Genomic DNA, 17,828 nt, shown 5'->3' with positions numbered 1-17,828 from the left:
ATGGGCTTTCTCTAGTTGCGGCGAGCGGGGGCTACTCTTCTTTGCGGTGCACTGGTTTCTCATTGTGGTGGCTACTCTTGTTGTGGAGCATGGCCTCTAGGCACGCAGGCTTCCGTAGTTGTGACACACAGGCTCAGCAGTTGTGGCTCACGGGCTCTAGAGCACAGGCTCGGTAGTTGTGGCACATGGGCTTAGTTGCTCCATGGCATGTGGGATCCTCCTGGACCAGGGCTCGAACCTATGTTCCCTGCATTGGCAGGAGGATTCTCAACCACTGTGCCACCAGGGAAGCCCTACTTGGGAGGTTTTCATATGACCCTTCTTATCCAAGAATGACGAGTGGGGAGAAGGTGGCCTAGAGAAAGACATCATCCACATCACTGGGGCCTGCCTAATCGAAGCACACCAGTCATGATGTTCCTAGGTACCAAGTTCACCTGGAGACTACGAGCTTAGAGCCCGAAGCCCCAAAGAATAAAATGCATATCCTCCCCCAAGAACCCAGAAGGAGGATCGGCAACCCCTCCGGTTCCCTGGTCCTGGCCACTGCTCATGGGTGTCCTCTCTCCCTACCTCCCTTTGAATCTGTGAGCGCTCTGAACAGCTGGGGAGAAGCAGGGCATTCCGGCTGCTGGTGATCTCATGCTTCCCCTGCACCCAGCTTCACCTTGGACTTGAGACTAACACTTATTAGTGCACAGGCTTTAAGAGTTGAATTGGAGAAAAGGTGGGAATAGGAAATATTAGCTAAAATGAGACGTGAGATTATCTTGAGTTTTCAGTGACGTGTGCTTTTTCTCTCCTGTTTTGTATTTGTCTTTGTTCGTTTGAGTTACTACTGGTGCAAAATAGTGTGAATTAGAGTGGTAAGAGGAGAAAAATATCTTAACCATTACAGCACTCATTTATTTTGCTGCCAGGGCAACACCAGAACCTTATTCCAGTTTTGAAATGACAAGTGGACCTCTGGTCTCCCCGGCCCTGATCTCTCTGCTGTGAGTGGCAGAGGCTCACCGGATTGTTCCAGGGCAGATGTGAGATATTTACGCTCATCTCCAGCTCTTTTGCCTCTTGTCCTCCTCATGGACTGCACCAGCTCCCCAGCAATATGTGACCCAGAAGCTACTGAAAGTCTGTTTTTCAACTTGCCCTAGTCAATAATAATCCAAGCCCACTGCCCAAAGATAAAGATCTAAAACCGAGTACCACGCCCTCTGTCAGGAATACAACCAGGGCACTCCAGCAATCAGAAAGGTTTCATGCAGTATCAATGCACAAAAATGCGTAGCAAGGCTTAAAGGAATAAGGGGGCCTCCTGGTAGAACACAACTTGTCCCCTGGTATTAAGAACACTAAAGGACTCCCACACAGCCAAGTTTAACAAACCATTTTTCAACAGATGCTTCGCATGGAGACATTTCCAGTGTGGTTCTCATGCTCTAATGCTCCACAGCTGCAGTGGTAACCCTCGATGCGTTCCATATGGAGCTGTGGTTGTAATCAGCTCCTTCTGGAAAAGCGCTCTTGGACTTCTTTAATTAGGATTAAAATGCGCTGAGGGCCCACAGGAGATGCGAGAGAGGCCTTTTATTTCAGGCCCTATCATTACTCTCAGGCAAGATGAGCTTTCAGAAACTGTAGATTCTCTCTGTAATCTTCACAAAAAGAGGTCCAGCCTGTTCAACTAAATTCCCTCATGTTTTAATAATCTGAAAATGACTTCAAGCTTCAGCAGAAAAGCAATTATTCATTGCTCCACTAAAAGGCGCTGCTGGGATCAACAGTGGGTTGGGGCATTTGTAAGAAAAATAAAAGTGTAGCTCATTGAGAAGGGCAGACACAGAAACCTCAGAAAGAAAACTGAGAGGTCATTTTAATGAGATAATGTTCTCCCAAACATTATCTGTGACAAGGCAATTGTGTACATTAACATATACTGAAGGCTTGAAAAATATAAGTGAAAGAGCCACCCGAAATCAGCTATGCATGCAAAAGCAGAATTCATGAAAGGAATAGATATATTAACTTGACTATTAAAACTGTGAAGCATCTATATGAACAAAACACTATAAAATTAAAATACAAACAACAAACCTGCAGTTAGAGGAGATTGCCGGACAATGTATGTCAAACTGAAGGTTAATATCCTCACTATAGGAAAAGCTCTTACAACTCAACAAAGACAAAAATATATGACACCCCAACAGAGAATTTAGCAAAGCCAAAGAATAGGAAATTCACAAAGGAACAAATACCAAGTATATAAATATAACAAGAAAAATTAAACCTCATAATTAATCAAAGAAATTCAAATTAAAACAAGGAAAGATCAGTTTCCACTATTAAATGGGCACAGAATTAAAACAACATTTTTAAAAGAGGTACTTCGCAGGAATTTTTTTGAGGAACTAAAAAAAAGACCTACTTCCAATATGACAGGAGTGTCGGGAAGAAAAATTGAGAGGAAAATAGAAACTTTTTGAAGGAAAATTTGGCAATAAATATTAAAAATATTAAGCTGTACCTCTATCCCGGCTGGAGGAGGTCATCCAAAGGACATGAGGGCTGGTTGACCCTTGAGCTGCACCCGGGCAGGAGGTTCCTCACCCCTCCCCCATCCTTGGAGGGTATATTCTGCCCACCACTGCCGCAGTAGGAGCTGGTTCCGAGAACTCGCCTTCAGAGAGTAATGTGTTGTTGAGATCACCTGGACCGGGTACGTGACTGAACCCTGATAAGGCCTCTCTATGAGCTTTTTAAATTTGGTGGGCGGGGGGGGGGCGGAGATCTACTCACTGTGCCTCCGCCCAAGTCGAACTTGTTAAGTTTCCCTGCTTATCCGACCCGCCTCCTCGTCTGCCTCTTTCTTCCCTCTCTCGACCTCTGTGTACAGTGGCCAGTTTCAGATTTCACCCGGGAAATTCCCAGGTGTATGAACGAACACTCCTTCACCCAGCAATTCCACTACAGGAAAAATGTAATTACTTGCCTTTAATTGGGGGTTTGATATTGAAATTTACATTTTTGATGTTTAAATTTAAAGCCTAATGGATTATTAGCATTTTAATAAGTAAAAGTCATATTCATTTAAGTGGACTCAAAACATCTAAGCTATCAATTTCTTGATACAATACCTGTATTTTCTTGAAAATAAGATGAAAAAGAGAAAGATTACTTCATAAATTTTGTCCTCCTGACCCTGTTTTCATTTTCCTGTGTTTCCATTTCTCTCCTGCTAGAGACTCAGCTTCATTATCTTAAAGGCAAGAAGAGGCAGCATGACAGTGGCCCTGATGGTAGAGGACTTGATTTGGCACCTGAGTCTGCTTCTTACTACCTGTGTACCTGGGGCAAGTTTTCTGGTCGCTGTCAACTTCAGTTTCCTCATCTGGCTAATTGGGAGTACAGGTATATCTCATTTTATTGCACTTCGCTTTATTGTGTATTGCAAGTACTGCGTTGTTGCAAATTGAGGGTTTGCAGCAACCCTGCACTGAGCAAGTCTATTGGCACCATTTTTCTAACAGCATTTGTTCACTTGTGTCTCTGTGTCACATTCTGATAATTCTTACAATATTTCAAACTTTTTCATAATTGTTATATTTGTTATGGTGATCTGTGATAAGTGATCTTTGATGTTACTATTGCAAAAAGATTATGACTCGCTGAAGGCTCAGATGATGGTTAGAGTGTTTTTGCAATTAAGTCTTTTTAATGAAGGTATGGACATTGTTTTTACACATAATGCTATTGCACAGTTAATAGACTACAGTGTAGTGGAAACATAACTTTTGTATGCACTGGGAAATCAAAAATTTCATGTGACTTGCTTTATCTTGATAGTCATTTTCTTGCGGTGGTCTGGAACCGAATTTGCAATATCTCTGGGATATCCTGTAATCCTCCAATCTAAGCCCTAGGGCAAGTATAAGGGTTACATGAGACATTATGCACTGATCACTTAGCACAGGATAGTACGTACTGCCTCAGACTGAATACTTAAGGAAGGGTAATTCTTATATAAAATGTCTCTAAAAAATATTATGCATGCTTTCTATGTTACTGACTACTGATACCTTAAATGTGAGGTTCTAAAATTCCATTGCTGATATGTTATTGAAATTCTGGTCCATCGCATGTAAAAATAGCACTGTCTCAATTCTACAATGAATAGTAGTCTGAGGAATTGCCATAAAAGCAACATTTTGAAAAAATTTTTAACTTTCTACAAGATGGAATTCATTAAATAAGTTATTGTATCTATATAGGATGGACCACTATGCAGCTATTAAAATTGTCATAGATAAGTATTAAAGGTATTTAATAGGTGTTTGCATGGCCCTTATTTTCTCATCTGTGAAACCAGAGACCTAGGTTAGAGATGATTCATAGTCACTTTGAGCTCTTTTCTCCCACTTTTTCTGTAGATTTTCATTGTAGTTTATTTTTTTTTTAGTTTGTTATTTAAATGGATTTGGAGGTATTAGACCCACACGGAAAGAAAATAGACAGGAGTGAATAGGAGAGATCATCGTGATAACTAGATTTCCAGGGAATAGTGAAAAACATTCCATCTCTCATACTGCAGCAAAGTGAATGATGCCTTGGAGTTGTGCAATATGGCAGCCCTACAGGTGACTCCACCTGCTTCTAGTAGGAGAAGCCCTTCCACAGCATATGCAGATAATGCTGAGATGGGTCCAATCAAAAAGACATCAACAGGGCTTCCCTGGTGGCGCAGTGGTTGAGAGTCCGCCTGCCGATGCAGGGGACACAGGTTCATGCCCCGGTCTGGGAAGATCCCACATGCCGCAGAGCAGCTGGGCCCGTGAGCCATGGCCGCTGAGCCTGCGCGTCCAGAGCCTGTGCTCCGCAATGGGAGAGGCCACAACAGTGAGAGGCCCGTGTACCGCAAAAAAAAAAAAAAGACATCAACAATCTGAAGCCTGCTCCAGGAACCGGCAGCAGAAATTCAATAGGCCTTTACCTATCTAGCAAAAGAGAAAAATATTTTGTTTTAGAAATTTGTACTCAATCTTGGTTTCCTTGTCAACTGTAGAAAGTTTATCCTGGGTAGGTATCCAGCACCCCCTCCTCCCTGAATCTCTCTCCCTCACTGGCTTCTGCTCGTTTGCCTTGTCCCCAGGGCCCCGTTCATCCTCCCACAGCCCCCAGTGAGGAAAGCAGAAGAGCATTCCTAGAGTGGGGGAGAGAGCAACGTTCCGCATAGCCGGGCAGCTCAGAAACAGTCAAACTTTTCTCTAGGCCAAAAGGTCAGAATCAGAAAAGTCTGAACGAAAAATTCTGGAGCAGAAATTCTGAGGTGGTGCCCAGCAACTTGTGTTTTCACAAGCCCTCCAGGTGGTTCTCATGCCCTAAAAATGGAGAGTTACTCATCTACTCCATCCTGTTGCTTTGCTCCATATTCGGCCGAGTCCAAATAGGTAAGCTCACGAGGATATCATCTTGATAGCATCCTATGAAAATAGCCCTACTTATTTTTTGCTCTTACCTATGCTTATGGGAAGCTATCCTCACCTGAATAATACGTTAAATTAGATAAAGTAGCATTTATTCTGCCACAGTTGTGTATGTGTGTGTGTTTGTGTTTAAACAGAGGGAAGTGAATGAAAAACTGAAGCTTGAGGTCCTTGAGATTTTAAATATGTCTTCTAGTGAATTGAGCACCCGATTAAGAAATTGAGGATTCACAATGCATGAACGTGCTCTATTTCTTTTCCTCCAGCTTCTTCTTGTAGCCCACCCCCCCCATTCCACTATTATAATCCCTAGTAATAATGAATTCAATATCCATTTCATGACAACATGTTTTGCAGCACAATGAACACATTCTGAAGCATTTGGTGTTGATCTCTAGCTTCTTTATCTGCATGGTGCCAGTGAAACTTAGGTGTGATCTTCTAATGATGAAGGATTCCAAGCTGTGCTTCATTTTTAAAAGCCTAGTTGCTTAAAGTCGGAGAGGTGAATAATTCTTGGGTCTTTGCCCCACAGTAGTGGCATTTACTAACGGATCCCATTGTTACATTTGTGTGTGCTCTAGTCTTAGATATATCCCAGCCACCCTTCAAGATACTTTCTTTGTTTGGGGGTAAGGAGAGCACACATTTAATAATTTAATAAGACTTGAAATAGTTTTCCAAAGGCACTAACACCAGATTGATACAACTCTGTACTGCTGAAGTCTGCCTTTATTAAATGAATGTCATACTGTCTTTGCAGTTACGTTCACAGGAGAATGAATTTATTCATGAGGGATTTGCTTCCCTTTCCGATGGCATTATATCCAGAAAGCAATCTCCAGTTAAGCCTCACAGCAGGTTGTGAGGGACGATGTAATTCACACACTCTGCCCTCAGCGAAGCACGCGCTCTTTCTTTGGCTCAGGAATGGTTTTCCTTTTCAATCTAGGAGCAAAACATGTAGCTCTGTGTGCTTTCCTCCCAGATCACTAAAACCTGGAGGCACAGGGCTGCTTTCTAAACTGGCTCTTGCAGCAAGAACTAAAATATTGGGCTTAAATCTCCACAGAAATACATGCTTTACAATAATAGACTGCCCGTAATTTTGATGGGGTGACTGAATAGCCGGACTCCATCCCATCCGTGTCTAAAGTTGAAGGAGCAGCTGCCGGGCCTGCCAGCAAGATGGTGGGTCACTGGCCTCCACCACCACTCGGCATCACTCAGGGGTTAAACTGCTGCACCCCGTGGATTGGAATGTAGAGCTTTTGCTCTGTGGCCTCAGAGTCCCCTACTCCCCCTCACCCAGTTCTCCAGCCACGTCTCACTGGGATTCTACAGGTTGATATTCAAGGGAATGCTGCTCCCACCTCCATGAGCTTTGTAGTTAAACCCGACAGATAGAAACTCCATGGGGAGAGAGCCTAGGCCCCAAAGGCTGGTTCTGTGCACCTTTAAAGACAGTCGACAATTTCCATGTGCCCTAGCATGCAGCTTTCATTCCCCACCCCTGCCGACCACCCAGTCACATGCCAAACACATCTTTGACCCCACGACTTCAAATTCACAATAAAGACACGGTAAGAATATTCATGCCAGAGGAAGATCCAAGTCCGGCATCTTCTTGCACTTGAAGTAAGTGGCCTTTGGCATTCACAGTTTTATGTAGTATCATTCCATTTTTGCCCTCAACCTATATTAAAGTATCCTCCCTGACACTGTTTTCCCCCCTTTTTCACACCATGACAAATGCATAAACTTGCCAGGAGAAACAGAAGGTGGAAGAGGACAGCCCAGCCCACCTCCTTGCCCCCATCCAAGGGTCAGACGTCTGTCCCTCCATCTTGCCTCCACCTCCAGTCTCTAGGTGCAGTGGTTAAGAATCCACCTGCCAAGGTAGGGGATATGGGTTCAAGCCCTGGTCTGGGAAGATCCCACATGCCGCACAACAACTAAGCCCATGTGCCATAACTACTGAGCCTGCACTCTAGAGCCCGTGAGCCACAACAACTGAGCCTGTGTGCCACAACTACTGAAGCCCGTGCACCGAGAGCCCATGCTCCGCAACAAGAGAAGCGACTTTAATGAGAAGCCTGTGCACTGCAATGAAGAGTAGCCTCCATCCACTGTGACTAAAAAAGAAAGCCCACATGCAACAACAAAGACCCAACGTAGCCAAAAATTAATTAATTAATTAAAAAGGAAAAGGGAAAAGACTCAAATCAACAGAACTAGAAGTGAAAAAGAAGAAGTAACAACTGGCACTGCAGAAATACAAAGGATCATGAGAGGTTACTACAAGCAACTCTATGCCAATAAAATGGACAAACTGGAAGAAATGGACAAATTCTTAGAAAAGAACAACCTTCCGAGACTGAACTAGGAAGAAGTAGAAAATATAAACAGACCAGTCACAAGCACTGAAATTGAAACTGTGGTTAAAAATCTTCCAACAACCAAAAACCCAGGACCAGATGGCTTCACAGGTGAATTCTATCAAATATTTAGAGAAGAGCTAACACCTATTCTTCTCAAACTCTTCCAAAATATAGCTGAGGTAGGAACACTCCCAAACTCATTCTATGAGGCCACCATCACCCTGATACCAAAACCAGACAAAGATGTCACAAAGAAAGAAAACTATAGGCCAATATTACTGATGAACATAGATGTGAAAATCCTCAACAAAATACTAGCAAACAGAATGCAACAGCACATTAAAAGGATCATACACCATGATCAAGTGGGGCTTATCCCAGGAATGCAAAGATTCTTCAATATATGCAAATGAATCAATGTGATACACCATATTAACAAATTGAAGGAGAAAAACCATATGATCATCTCAATAGATGCAGAGAAAGCTTTTGACAAAATTCAACACCCATTTATGATAAAAACCCTCCAGAGAGTAAGCATAGAGGGAACTTACCTCCACATAATAAAGGCCATATATGACAACTCCACAGCCAACATCGTTCTCAATAGTGAAAAACTGAAACCATTTCCACTAAGATCAGGAATAAGACAAAGTTGCCCACTCTCACCACTATTATTAAACGTAGTTTTGGAAGTTTTAGCCGCAGCAATCAGAGAAGAAAAGGAAATAAAAGGAATTCAAATCAGAAAAGAAGAAGTAAAACTGTCACTGTTTGCACTTGACATGATACTATACATAGAGAATCCTAAAGATGTTACCAGAAAACTACTAGAGCTAATCAATGAATTTGGTAAAGTAGCAGGATACAAAATTAATGCACAGAAATCTCTGGCATTCCTATGCACTAATGATGAAAAATCTCAAAGAGAAATTAAGGAAACACTCCCATTTACCATTGCAACAAAAAGAATAAAATACCTAGGAATAAACCTACCTAAGGAGACAAAAGACCTGTATGCAGAAAATTATAAGACACTGATGAAAGAAATTAAAGGTGATACAAATAGATGGAGAGATATACCATGTTCTTGGATTGAAAGAATCAACATTTGAAAATGACTATACTACCCAAAGCAATCTACAAGTTCAATGCAATCCCTATCAAACTACCACTGGCATTTTTCACAGAACTAGAACAAAAAATTTCACAATTTATATGGAAACACAAGAGACCTAAAGTAGCCAAAGCAGTCTTAAGAAAGAAAAATGGAGCTGGAGGAATCAGGCTCCCTGACTTCAGACTATACTACAAAGCTACAGTAATCAAGACAGTATGGTACTGGCACAAAAACAGAAAGATAGATCAATGGAACAGGATATAAAGCCCAGAGATAAACCCACATACTGTGGTCACCTTATCTTTGATAAAGGAGGCAAGAATATACAATGGAGAAAAGACAGCCTCTTCAGTAAGTGGTGCTGAGAAAAATGGACAGCTACCTGTAAAAGAATGAAATTAGAACACTCCCTAGCACCAGACACAAAAATAAACTCAAAATGGATTAAAGACATAAATGTAAGGCCAGACACTATAAAACTCTTATAGGAAAACATGAGCAGAACACCCTCTGACATAAATCACGGCAAGATCCTTTTTGACCCACCTCCTAGAGAAAGGGAAATAAAAACAAAAATAAACAAATGGGACCTAATGAAACTGAAAACCTTTTGCACAGCAAAGGAAACCGTAAACAAGACGAAAAGACAACCCTCAGCATGGGAGAAAATATTTGCAAATGAAGCACCTGACAAAGGATTAATCTCCATAATATACAAGCAACTCATGCAGCTCAAGTTTCAAAAAACAAACAACCCAATCCAAAAATGGGCGGGAGATCTAAATAGACATTTCTCCAAAGAAGATATACAGATTGCCAACAAACACATGAAAGGATAGCTCACCATCAGTAATCATTAGAGAAATGCAAATCAAAACTACAACAAGGTGTCATCTCACACTGGTCAGAATGGCCATCATCAAAAAATCTACAAACAGTAAATGCTGGAGAGGGTGTGGAGAAAAGGGAACCCTCTTGCACTGTTGGTGGGAATGTAAATTGATACAGCCACTGTGGAGAACAGTATGGAGGTTCCTGAAAAAACTAAGAATAGAACTACCATACGACCCAGCAATCCCACTACTGGGCATATACCCTGAGAGAACCATACTTCAAAAAGAGTCATATACCACAATGTTCATTCAGCACTATTTATGATAGCTAGGACATGGAAGCAACCTAAGTGTCCATTGATGGATGAATGGATAAAGAAGATGTGGCATATATATACAATGGAATATTACTAAACCATAAAAAGAAACGAGGGCTTCCCTGGTGGCGCAGTGGTTGAGAGTCCGCCTGCCGATGCAGGGGACATGGGTTCGTGCCCCGGTCTGGGACGTTCCCACATGCCGCGGAGCGGCTGGGCCCGTGAGCCATGGCTGCTGAGCCTGCACGTCCAGAGCCTCTACTCTGCAACGGGAGAGGCCACAACAGTGAGAGGCCCGTGTACCGCAAAAAAAAAAAAAAAAAAAAAAGAAACAAAATTGAGTTATTTGTAGTGAGGTGGATGGACTAGAGTCTGTCACACAGAGTGAAGTAAGTCAGAAAGTGAAAAACAAATACTGTATGCTAACATATATATATATATATGTAATCTAAAAAAAAAAAAAGTGGTTCTGAAGAACCTAGGGGCAGGACAGGAATAAAGATGCAGAGTCAGAGAATGGACTTAGGTACACAGGGAGGAGAAAGGGTAAGCTGGGACAAAATGAGAGAGTGACATGGACATATATACACTACCAAATGTAAAACAGATAGCTGTGGGAAGCAGCCGCATAGCACAGGGAGATCAGCTCAGTGCTTTGTGACCACCTAGAGGGGCGGGATAAGGAGGGTGGGAGGGAGACGCAAGAGGGAGGGAATATGGAGATATATGTGTACGTATAGCTGATTCCCTTTGTTATACAGGAGAAACTAACACACCATTGTAAAGCAATTATACTCCAATAAAGATGTTAAAAAAAAAAAGAATAGGGGCTTCCGTGGTGGCGCAGTGGCTGGGAATCCACCTGCCAATGCAGGGGACACGGGTTTGAGCCCTGGTTCAGGAAGATCTCACATGCTGCAGAGCGGCTAGGACCGTGCGCCACAACTACTGAGCCTGCGCTCTAGAGCCCGCAAGCCACAACTACTGAGCCCGCACTCTAGAGCCCGCGCACCTAGAGCCAGTGCTCCAAGACGAGAGAGGCCACCGTAATGAGAGGCCCGCACATGGCAATGAAGAGTAGCCCCCGCTCACCGCAACTAAAAAGAAAGCCCACGCACAGCAGCGAAGACACAATGCAGCCAAAAATAAATAAATTTTTTAAAAAATGTATTTCCAAAATATTTTTTAAAAAGTAAATAAAAACACATAGAATAAAAGGTATATGATAAAAACTATGATTTAGAAATTAGTAATGAGTGTTCTTGTTTTTGTAATATAATGCTTGGAGACACAGCATCGTAAATGTGATAAAACATAACATTTAACATTGTACATCTCCTTGCGAATTTTTTAAACCACTACACATAATTTTCACAACCACGGCTATGTACTATGGGAACGTCTAAGCCAAAGCATAGAGGAATGGGAGCCAGTGAGTGAATAGGGTAGAGAGAGAGATTGATGTGTGCTAAGCTTACGAAGAAAAAAATTGAGGACTTTCCAAAAGTGCAGAACTAAATTCAGTCCTACAGCTACATAAGGAAACTCTTAACTAAAATAGACATGCCATTCAGTATTTTGAAATTATAATTGGTCTTGCAGCATTATGTTGCCTTGAGTTAGCCTCCTTTAACTATTAATCCAGAAATAGCAGCCCCAACCAATGCATTTTCCCTGTACCCTTAAAATTTGATAAAGATCATTACTTTCTTTAGTATATGTGAATTTCAAATGTTTGCTGAATTATGTCGTAAACTGCATTCTAAACAGGATTACATGCGTTGGCACACAGGAACGCTAACGAGAGGCTACAGGCCATTCCCAATTTAAAACTTGATTGCATTACAAAAATGTATTGGAAAAGTTGACTAATTGGAACTCAGAATGTATCCTCTTGTGGAAATAAATAATGGATAATTTCCTGGACGGCCCACAGCAATTAAGCCAGACCATGACACAACTAAGCCATTGTTCTAACGGCAGGATTCTAGGTCCAGGCAACAGGGCGTTCTTGGGAGAACAGGAAGAAAGGAGATACAGTGAGGTTTGCTTTGTCTTAGGATCAATATGATTATATATTAAATAGGTTAAGATTGTCCTGCCCATTCTCTCACATCTCATTCAGCATCTCTGCACTGCTCGCTAGTGCTACTGTCCTCAGAGCTACTGTGTGTCACCAGGTAGCTTCAGTGGTGCACCCCCCGGAAGTCCCCCCACCCCAGCCTGTCCCCTGCAAGTAAAGTGTCTAAGATCCAAAAGTACCTTCCCTCCCTCCACCCCAACCCAGTCCCATGGTCTTCATGCCGAGAGCTCAGCAGAACGGGAGGCAGTGCTAGGGACACACTTGCAGTTCATTAGATCGGCCCCTTATACGCTCTCTTATTGGCCAGAATTCTTTTAGGAGCAGCAGGTCCTCTCATTGCTGCTTCGGGCTTTTGAGAGACCAAATTGTCATTAAGAAGAAAATCAAGAAATTTTCAGATGCTCCGTTCTTGGCAGTAAAAGCCCTGGCAAGTTCCAGACAGCAGAAGCCCCTGCTGCCATTGTTTCTTGCTTCTGTGCCAGTGTTGAATCGGTTAAAGAACAGCTGTCTGTGGCTTTTCTCTCTCCTTGAATGTTCTCTCGGCCCACTGTTCCCTTTAAGTGATATCTGTTTCTTTTGAAGCAGGTACACTTGTCACTGTCCTATTCTGGTCGTGAGGTCCATTACATGAGACCAAGCTGTCCTTGCATCCAGGCTGAACCTGGGTGGAGAGGCAGCAGGTGAGGAACAGGTGTAGCAGGGAGGGCTGTGCTCAACACAAACTCCAAAGCTTCATAGGGGTTGCCCAGAAAGTGCCAGAGAAGGATTCCAAGGAGGAGATCCCAGTTCCGGAGCAAGAGGGTCACGGTTGATTGTTGATGCGGGCGTGAAGATTGGCCAGTGGGTGGTGAGGGACCCCACACACTCACACATACATTCTTTATCCCCGGCAGAAGGGAGTAAGGCCAATCTGGGTTCAATTCCAGGTTTTTTCATTTACTAGCTGTGTGACCTTGGGCAATTTAACCTTAGTTGCCTCACTTGAAAACTGAGATAAAATCTACCTCAAAGAGTAAAAGTTAACATTTGTAAAGATGTAAAAGTGCTGAACTATTAATTCTTATCCTTTTCACTAACACCATCTGCCACTGTCTTTTTTTTTTTTTTTAAGTTACAACCAGCATTGTAACTTTATTTATTTATTTATGGCTGCGTTGGGTCTTCGTTGCTGTGCGCAGGCTTTCTCTAGGTGCAGCGAGCTGGGGCTACTCTTCATTGCGGTGCGCGGGCTTCTCATTAAAGTGGCCTCTCTTGTTGAGGAATATGGACTCTAGGCACGTGGGCTTCAGTAGTTGCGGCACGTGGGCTCAGTAGTTGTGGCTCACGGGTTCTAGAGCTCAGGCTCAGTAGTTGTGGCGCACGGGCTTGATTGCTCCGCAGCATGTGGAATCTTCCCGGACCAGGGCTCGAACCCGTGTCCCGTGCATTGGCAGGCGGATTCTCAATCACTGTGCCACCAGGGAAGCCTGTGCCACTGTCTTTTAATCAACTGAATTCGTAAATATTGGTCCAGACATAGGTTCTGAGCCCAACCTCGGGCACAGTCTCTGTCCATCAGTTACCTGTCTGTAAGTGGGAATGTTAACACCCACCTGACAAGGCTGTTGTAGGGAGAGAGATGCTGATGTAGAGTCACATGCATAGGAAATGTGCAGTGAGTGAGGGCCCAACATGGAGTGCTTGTCCCTAGCCTGTCATATCCGGATAGGACGCCACCCCACTCTACCCTACTGTTCACGCAGGGACAGTCACGTGGAAAGCCAGGGGAGAGCTCGCACCCTTTCAAGAGGCCTTCTGGCTGTGCTTGGTAAAGGGAGGCCCTGTAGCCCCACTGTGATTGCCAACGAGGAATGGCCACAGAAATAGCTGGCCCTGGAGCTCACATTTCCATCAAGGCCCTCCAGCCCCAACAAAACATATTCCTCTCTGTCCTAACCCGTGTGCCCCACGAGGTAGGGAAATGGGGTTTAGAAGATCGCTGCAGATGAAAAGCAGTCACCCAGTCTGTACTACATCAGAACATGGTGTCATCATCTGGGATGCAGGAGCCCAGGGCTCCATCAAGGCCTGGGAGTGTGGCATGTTGAATGAGTGCCTTCGCCTTTGAATTCAGTCAGTTAGCACCAAAGACAGAGTCTAGCACAGAGCAGACATTCAATACATTTGTTACTGATAAATTAATAGCACAAATACCATACATTCCTGTGCCCCAGGAATGCCAAAATGTTCAATGATAGTAATAATGCAGTTAGTAATTAGAATACCAAAAAATGGGAATGTCACACTTAATCAAATCTAGCAATTCTACCTTGTTTAGTCCTATTGTAATCATCAACCAGTTTGATTACTTTTATCTCTAATTTTAACTCCCCAGCCGGTTATCCAACTGTTTATTGCCTGGACTTAAAGATTCAGATGAATACAACATTGAGGGGAATTTTTAGAATTAGTAAGTTTCCTTCAATTCTGATATTTAAGATTAACGATATTAAAATTGTCAATTTCCTGGTTGTTACCAGAGTTTTCTAAAGTATATACCCTCTAATTGTAAAGATAGAGGTCATAGATAGCCAGGTGATAGCTAGAAAAAACACATTGACCTTTACTTCACAATTTTAAAGTCATCTATTTGAATAAGAATTTTTGCCAAACAAAAATGGTTTTTATACATTAGTAATGATAGCCAGACTCTATTTTCTGTCCCCAAATTCCCTAATTTTGTTACTAACAGAATTTGTTCAATATAAAGGCATGAGTGCATTATTTTTGTCACTAGAGGGCAGGAAATTAAAGTACATTGTTTCTAAAATCCCTTAAAGCTAAGAGTATATTTAGTGAATCATAATGATTTCCTAAAAGAAGGAAATAATTCAGTAAGTAAATATTATCCTAACAAATAATTCATAAGCACTAATAAATTCAACAAATAATAAACTCAACTGTTTTTGCTTTAATAATTTTTATAAGAAAGAAATATGAAATTCTATTGGATGACAATTTTTTAAATGAACATTTCTCCTGAAACAATATGTCTTTTGTTTAATAGTTCTCATTTGTTATAAGAAAATTCCTTCTCGCTTTCTGCTGTGGTTATTCATCATGTGATGAGTTTCTTTTCTCAGAAGTCTCTTTAACCTTGTTAAATCCTAGCGAATGGTTTAAATCTTGAATAATGGAATTTTATCTACTGATTTCCAGTCATCTTCCGAATTGGCTTTCCAGGTGCTTTTCCACAGCTGGCATACCTGTGAATGCCTTCCTGAACAAGATCTCCAGGTCAGTGCCCTGAGAAGTTATGCCCACTTAACATTTCTTTAAGTACTTACCAAATGAACCAGCAGAGCTGAGTCCCTTCCTCAACTCCTTGGATTCAAAAAGAAAGCTAAAGTCAGAAATTTGCACAACAAAATAATGCAAAGGGAAATGATCGAATATGAATTCTGTGAACATAGAATTAGAATCAAGTGGTCTATTTGTCTCAACCTGAGTATGGTAGGAAGAATGGCTGCCTCACAGACCCTGCAAATATGTTACCTTCCATGGCAAAGGGACTTGCAGAGATAATTGGCGTTAAAGACCTTAAGAGGGAGAGATTTTCCTAGACTGTCTCGGTGGACCAGTCTAATTACATGTGTTCTTAAAATCAGAAGAAGAAAGCAGAAGAGGCGGGGCCCGAGAGATGAGCTGGAAGACGCGGCAGGAGAGATCAGAAGTGCGAGAGGGAAGTGCCCCACTGTTGCTGGCTTTGAAGGTGTGGGAGCAGGGCCACAGGCCAAGGAATGTGGGTGGCTTCTAGAACCTCTGAACAGCCCTCAGCTGACAGCTGTGAGAAATGGGGACCATGCTTCTCCAGCCACAAGGAACAGAATTCTACCAACAGCCTGAATGAGCAACGAAATGGTTTCTCCCTTAGAGCCTCCAGAAAGGAGCACACCCTGCAGACACCTTAATTTTAGCTCAGGGAAACATGTATTGCACTTCAGACCTACAGAACTGTAAGATAATAAACATGTATTGTTTAAGCTTCTAAGTTAGTGGGAATTTGTATGGCAGTCCTAGGAAACAAATGCACCTGGCCGCTGCTGATGGGATGGGAGAGTTCCCCTTTCCTGTCCCACTCAGTGTCTTAGCTTTGCATGTTCCTCCCAGCTTACCCACACCTCCACCAAGCTTTCCTGTAGGAGGCAGTGCCTGAACTGAGTCTTACAGAGGAGTTAGCCAAAAGGAAGGGGGGGTGTTTCAGGCAGAAGGGGCAGAGTAAGTGAAGGCAGAGAGACGGGAAATTGTATGCCACGTGGAAAGGAGGTGAAGGCTGCCCTGCGTTGTGAAGCGTAAAGTGCAGCAGGGAGTACAGAGAATGAGGCTGAAGAGGTAGACCAGGACCAAAGCAAGGAAACAAACACCATGTTAAATACCACCTGCACCTGTAGGCAATAGGGAACCATTCATGGACCACTAGGCAGAGTTTTAAACAAGGTTTAAGCATGTGCTTCACAGTTGATCATTCTTGCAGCTGTCAGGAAATGAAACATTAGAATATTCATGCATAACGCTGGGTAAGATGTGATACCTAACCTAAGACAATGGTAAGAAAGACATCTATTTGAGGATGAATCCAACAGGTATTTAACTCAAGAAATCAGCAAAACTTAGTGATTGATTAGGTATGGGATTTGAGTGGGAGGTAGGGTCTTGATTAACTTCCAGGGTCTGAGTCAATGGTGGTACCTCCAACAGAGATGAAAATATACAGAAGGAAGAGCTGTTTAGTGGGAAAGAGGGTAATGTGCTATTTTTGGCATATGCTATGGAATTTGAGATGTCTATGGAAAATCAAGGATGAGCTGTCCAGCACTCAGCCAGATATTTGAGTCTGAAATGCAGGGGAGATGTTATGTTTTAAATATAAACATGGACGTCATCAGTGTATGGCATATGTAGAGTAGTGAAAATCGTTAAGGGTGGTAACAATTCCCAGAAATAATATGTTGAATGAAAAGAAATAAGGATCTCACATTAAACCCTGAGTACACAATATGAGAGCCATGGAGAGAAAGAAGAACCCACAGAAGGACCAGAAGAGCAAAAGTCAGTGAGATTGGAGAAGCCACAAAGTATGGTGCAAGCAAAGGAAAAAGAGAAGAGATTCCAGAAGAAGGAAGTGGCCAGCAGTGAGGTGAGACCTACGACATGTGCTTGAATCCACCATGTAAGAAGTCTCTGGTGATCTGATGGCAGTCCCAGTAGCACAGGTGAAGTTGAAGCAAGTTACAGTGAAATGAGGAGAATATAGCACATGAGAAAGTAAAGAGAGTGCTATTTCTTCCTTAATATTGATTGCATTTTGGCTCTGAAATCTATTCTCGGTCTTACCAGGACATAGGCTCTTGCCTGCTCCATTAAAACTAGAGTTTAGGGCTTCCCTGGTGGCACAGTGGTTGAGAGTCTGCCTGCCAATGCAGGGGACACGGGTTCGTGCCCCGGTCCAGGAGGATCCCACATGCTGCGGAGTGGCTGGGCCCGTGAGCCATGGCCACTGAGCCTGTGCGTCCGGAGCCTGTGCTCCGCAACGGGGAGAGGCCACGGCAGTGAGAGGCCCGCGTACCGCAAAACA

This window comes from Orcinus orca, chromosome 17, assembly GCF_937001465.1.
Source record: "Orcinus orca chromosome 17, mOrcOrc1.1, whole genome shotgun sequence".
NCBI classification, from domain to species: domain Eukaryota; kingdom Metazoa; phylum Chordata; class Mammalia; order Artiodactyla; family Delphinidae; genus Orcinus; species Orcinus orca.
This window is presented reverse-complemented; position numbering follows the sequence as displayed.